This window comes from Bactrocera oleae, chromosome 4, assembly GCF_042242935.1.
Source record: "Bactrocera oleae isolate idBacOlea1 chromosome 4, idBacOlea1, whole genome shotgun sequence".
In the NCBI taxonomy this organism is placed as follows: Eukaryota; Metazoa; Arthropoda; class Insecta; order Diptera; family Tephritidae; genus Bactrocera; species Bactrocera oleae.
The window spans coordinates 70018709-70024250 of record NC_091538.1 but is presented as its reverse complement, the minus strand read 5'-3'; the positions used below and the strand labels follow the sequence as shown (position 1 = coordinate 70024250).

At 32.5% G+C, this 5542-nt stretch overlaps 1 long non-coding RNA gene across 1 annotated transcript; it reads right to left on the bottom strand.

Annotated features, from left to right (window-relative positions):
- Positions 1–1608: 1608 nt before the first annotated feature.
- Positions 1609–3306, bottom strand: LOC118681701 (uncharacterized). Its single transcript, XR_011396192.1, has 3 exons — positions 2351–3306; positions 1870–2287; positions 1609–1807 (listed from the first exon to the last, which is right to left on the bottom strand). It is a non-coding gene; the product is annotated as an uncharacterized lncRNA (long non-coding RNA).
- Between the last annotated feature and the right edge of the window lie 2236 nt (positions 3307–5542).

Below are 5542 nucleotides of genomic sequence, written 5' to 3'. Positions count from 1 at the left end.
ACTAACTATATACATTTGTTTAAAAGGAACGCGCGCAGGCAGGTATTTGAACAACAGTAATTTTTTTATTTTTTATTTGAACTTTTTAGAAGTAGTTAATTTATGTATGTACCATATGATTATGTATGCATATATGTATGTTGTTAAAAGGATGTTACTTGAGGTTAATATAATATTTTTCTCGGCAAAGTTTTAAAGCCCAAAAATTTTGTATTTAAATTATAAGTATTTGCACATATGTATGTATGTATTTCTGTAATATATGTGAGTTTTTGTTAGCCTTTGCTTATGCGTTATTAGCTCAAGGGGTACTGAAAATATCGCAAGTAGGAATACTTGACTTTGAAATTTTTTTTTATTTTTTGAAAGAATATAACGGTGTGTTTGGTATAATATACAATATATATATATATTTTTTTCTTTTTCAGTTATATCGTTCGGTTATTTATTTCCACCGAAATACAGATAAAACTGTAACTAACATACATATGTACATATGCGCATAAAATGTCTCTATTTGCAAATTAAATCGGAATGGACTCACTTTTTTTCCGCCAAGGGTTAATGGGTAGCAATACTTCCTTTCTCTTCTTTTTTTATTATGGGTTTTTTGTTCTTGTTTACGGTGTTTTTCCTGTGCGTTACAGTCCTCCTCTCTGCGTGCTTGTTAGGGTACTCTCCGGTGGCTTATTTAGAAATTTTTTTTTTTTTTGTTTTAAGTAATTGTAAGTTTTGTTGTTTCACTTATGTGGTATTGTATCGCGCCCGCTTTTTATTTTTAGGTCTGTTGTTTTTTTTTTTTTGGTTTATAGTTTAGTTGGTTTCGCGCCCGTTTGTTGTAATATAACTTAACCACTTAGTATAGTATGTATATCAGTACTTATGTTTTGAAAAGATTTCAATTTATTATTTCATTTTTTTTTCTTGATAGGTGCCTTTCAAGGAGGCTCGAAGGACCATTTAGTTACTCACTTTGCTTTTGTTCTTTCTTTTATTCTTTTCGAAATAAAATTTCACTTAAGTATATATAATATAATTCATTTAGTTTCTCACTTTGCTTTTATTTTTTTTTCGAAATACAATTTCACTTATAAACAATAATATTTTGAATGTTTTTTTTTTTAATGTTAAATACACTTTTTCCACTATAACGCTTTAAATTGTTCAAAGTTAAAGAAAAATCTTGAGTTTGGGGCACTTCCGAACAACTGCGCTGCTACGGGTTTTTTTCTTTTCGGACGGGTGTCGAGAAACGTAAGGAGACCATTCTGGTCTGTACAATCCCTTTTGTTTCTTTGGGTGGTGAAAAAGATGTTGCTTGAGGTGTCGGTGTATAATGTGGTTGGTTAGTTGTACAAGTATATGGTTGTGTTGGTGGGTGATATGGTGTGTTGTAGGTGGTGTATGACGTTGCATTGTATTATGTTGTGTTGTATGATGTTGTGCGGTGGTTGTGAGCTTAGTTGTAAAATTGTCGCGGGATTAGAAGTCGCATGAACACATATAATTTTAACTAAATTTCTTAAACTGGTTATTTGTTTTAAGTACTGCGACGCACTTAAAATGGTGGTGGCTAAATTCTGAAATACATGTATTGTATGTCAACAATATTCGGATACGGCATTGTTTCGTTTTTTTGCTTCAAAGCCTACTGTCCGTCATCGCCCCAGGATTAGCAAGCGCATTTTTACGTTCTTGTATAGCGCATGTAAGTTTTCGGAAAGGTCCTAACGGTAGCCCTAAAGACTTTAAATCCGCCTCGGTTTATTGAATCATCGTGTCCAGATCAATTTGTTGTTTCTGAAAACTAAGAGTGTAAACTATTGTTACATAGATCTGGCAGCTCCCTTCTGACTTGAAAATACTTACACAGGCAAATACTCTTCCAAACCCCAGGCTGCGAGAAAACGAGCGATTGGGTTGGCCGCATTGTCCTGCTCATCATCGCTATACCCATCCGCACCCTCAGAATCGGAATCAGATATGTTGAGGAAAGATCGTTGTTTGTTGTTACGCGTTTTCGTCGTAGTTGCTGTTTGTCGAATTGCTTCTGTGCTTGTACTCGTGTTGCCAGTTTCCATGTCGTGTGGCATATAGTCAACCGGCTGTAATTGACTGAGACCCGCAGTCACCGAACGCCGTAACGCTACACTACCTAACATCACACGATCGAATAGGTCAGCCGGGCGTTGCACTGCGAATTCTTCACACTGCCAGGTACAAACTTCGATTTGCACCTTTCCGTTATTTGACGTTCTGTGGTTTCACCATATTATATAATCTACAGCTATATTATGTATAATTTATAATAACTTTTTCTTCACCGGCTTATAAAGGTATACACACTTACATATGTACCTATGTATGCATATACAAATATTTATATATTGAGATATTACAGGAAATTGTTCTATTTCTTCTGGAATTTCTTCTGATCGTTGTAGACCAAAAAAACATTTGATCATCATCACCATATTCATCATCGTTCTATGAAAATAGATATATAATATAATAAAGTACGCAACAGATATGATTTTCCAAATCAAAATTACATTTATAATTAATTTAAAGAACCCTCCTCCCGATATTTAATAATAAATCTATGCGATTAATTTTTATTTTTCTTTAATTTTTGTGAAAGAAAATCTGTTTTACGCGATTTCCTTCGCGTTACAAGCGAAAACAAATTGCAGTCGTGTAAAATTAATATAAAGCTATACTGCCAAGTAGTCACACGTTCAGTAATGGAAATATGTGTTTGTCGGAAATTTCTCACAAAAAGTCAGTTACGGTGAATTTATTCTTTTATCAGCGAGATGGTCCTGGCATGGATTGACATCCATTATTACATACATGTGTTATTAATCCCATACCTTTGACTGTAAAAACAAGATTATTTGTAATTGATAATGGATTTTGTTGTTAATTAATCTTACACCAATTTTTCAACGTATGCATACATAAGTATGTAGATTACTATGTATATACACGCACGTGTCGTTTTACAAGAAATTGTTACAGGAAGTACAGAAAGAGGCCTCAGAACGAATGAGACAAGAAATGCGTAAAACATGCAAAAACTTACTCTTATAAATTATTCTCAAGTATTTTTAATAATATCACTAGTTAGCAAAGTCTCTGCTGAAAAGGCCTTTCTTAGCCCAAAAACTAGCAGCTGTTAAAGCACATGTGTATACAAACGATATTTGACGCATTTCGTCTTACGTCATACCATGCATACATATTTTATAATATCTTTGACCGTCTTGCTCTACTCGGGTAAAAATATATACTTACTTAGAAAAGTCTTTAAATTTATTGAGGTCTTAGTTTTTCACAACGTAATAAAAAAATTGAAAAGTTTGTTCACGTGTATACCAGAAAACGATGTGCGAAATGAGCAAAAACCAAAACTATGTGTACTTGTAACTATATCTCTTTAGCAGGTGTGGGACCGATATTATTTTGTTTATTTCGAGGCAAGTTAAATTCCGGTGAACTGTCTGTCAGTTCCTCCGTACAAGCTGTAACCTGAGTAAAACTTAATACAAGTATATCTCGATGAAACTTGGTAAACCAGTTCCTGGGCGCCATATGAATGGTATTCTATCTCATGTATAAAAATTGTCGAAATCGGCCCATAACTTTTTCAGACCCAATATTCCGAATTTATCATTCAATCTGTACGATATGCTTTTGAAATTCAGAGAGATAATCTTTTCCAGATGCAATTGTGTAAAAATGGGTAATATATATACTTATGTACATATAGCTAATATAAAGATTTTCAAACTTCCAGTTGACTTTGCCAAATTAAGTGAACCTATAATATAATATAAGATATACTATAGTTTAATGGCGAAAATATGTGAAATCGGTCCATGAGTTACCCCACTTCCCAGTGAGGCTATACATAATAATTTTCGTTATGCTGGCATACTTTATCCCGAATATGTCGGTCAGTATATGAATAAGATTCATAAAATTTCGTGGAAACTTGTGCTCGAGAATACTTGTATAATGGCGAATGGGATTATATACAGTTAGAAGGCCGGAAAAAAGTTACTATTCCAAACGTTTTTCTGAGAAAACTTTTAAATTTATTGATCCAAAAATGTATACACATATGGTAGCTATTATCGGAGAGAAAAAATTTCAAATAATTACTAAAAAATTTAGTTAAGAAGCTCGTGTAAAATTTGAGACTAATCGGTTTAACCTTTTTCGAATAATGTGTTTCATCGACTTTGAAAACACCATTCTGAGAAAAGCGCGTTTAAAGTTCGGAATGCACTTTACATGAGATAAAAAACTCTGAAACGCCTTTTCAAATTTGCATGTAACTTCGAAAATATTCATCGGAGCGATATGAAATTTTCTGTGTGTATTCTTAAATATATGTACATTTAGAAAAAATAAAATTAAAATAAAATCGATTTTTTGAAAATTCTAACTGTATGTAACCCCTTAATGCAATCAAGCCAGATCTCCCCTAGCCCCAATATATTCGATATATCACTCATATCCTTAATATAATTGCTTTTTAAATATAAATATCTCGAACACGAAGCAAAATGTAGTAATGAAACTTAGTGTGTTTGAAACCTAAAATATAAGTTCATAAGAATTCAAATTTTTACGCAACATTCTTTAATATAAATTTAACACAGTAATTCCCCCCCTTTGCATCTTTGCAAACTGTTAGAGCATAAAATATTAGGTTGCGCTCGAACTTAGCATTTTCTTACTTAATTATTTTAGATACTAGACGCACGTATTTGACCAGCTGCCTATTAGACAAAAACTTTGCAAGTCACTTCAAGACTAGTGCATACAAAAGCCTGTTATCAAATAAATAACAACCCAAATATTCAATAAACAGTAATAGGTACGAATGTTTATTATTATACTTGTATGTGAGAGTTTTTCTGCTCATTATTTCAAGATCAAGATAATTTATAATTAAATTATTGATAATAATAAAAAGGGGTGAATCAGGAGTAAGTGTCATTAGATCTTTGATGAATTGATAAAAACCGGAAACGAGTATGGATTTGTTTTCTAATAAGCAGAGAAATTTACAGATTTTCAATAAAACTAATATAATCTCATTGTTTACTAATTTACATTCTCTTAATTTTTTGTACAGAAATTTGCTTTCATACTCTCGCAACTACCAACTTTTCATTACTGGACCGTTATGACGTAGTCTGAAATAAGTCAGATACTCTGGCTTCGATCATATTAAATATTAGATCCAAGTGATGAACAATCGTTGTACTACATCGTCGCTACATATGTTCTTACAATAAAACTAAACAACTAAATTTGCATACATATATCTTAACTAAAGTGGGCGTGCTGCTGGTCCAGGCATATTAGCAACAAGCTACGTTCAAACTCGCAAACGCTAACATCTACAACAAAGTATAGGTATATTGTTAAAGCAATATTACAGTAAGTGATAAAAATAATATTCCGCAATAATATTCGTAGACCACAATAGGAAAACTATAAAATTTGTACGTGCACAATCAGGCTT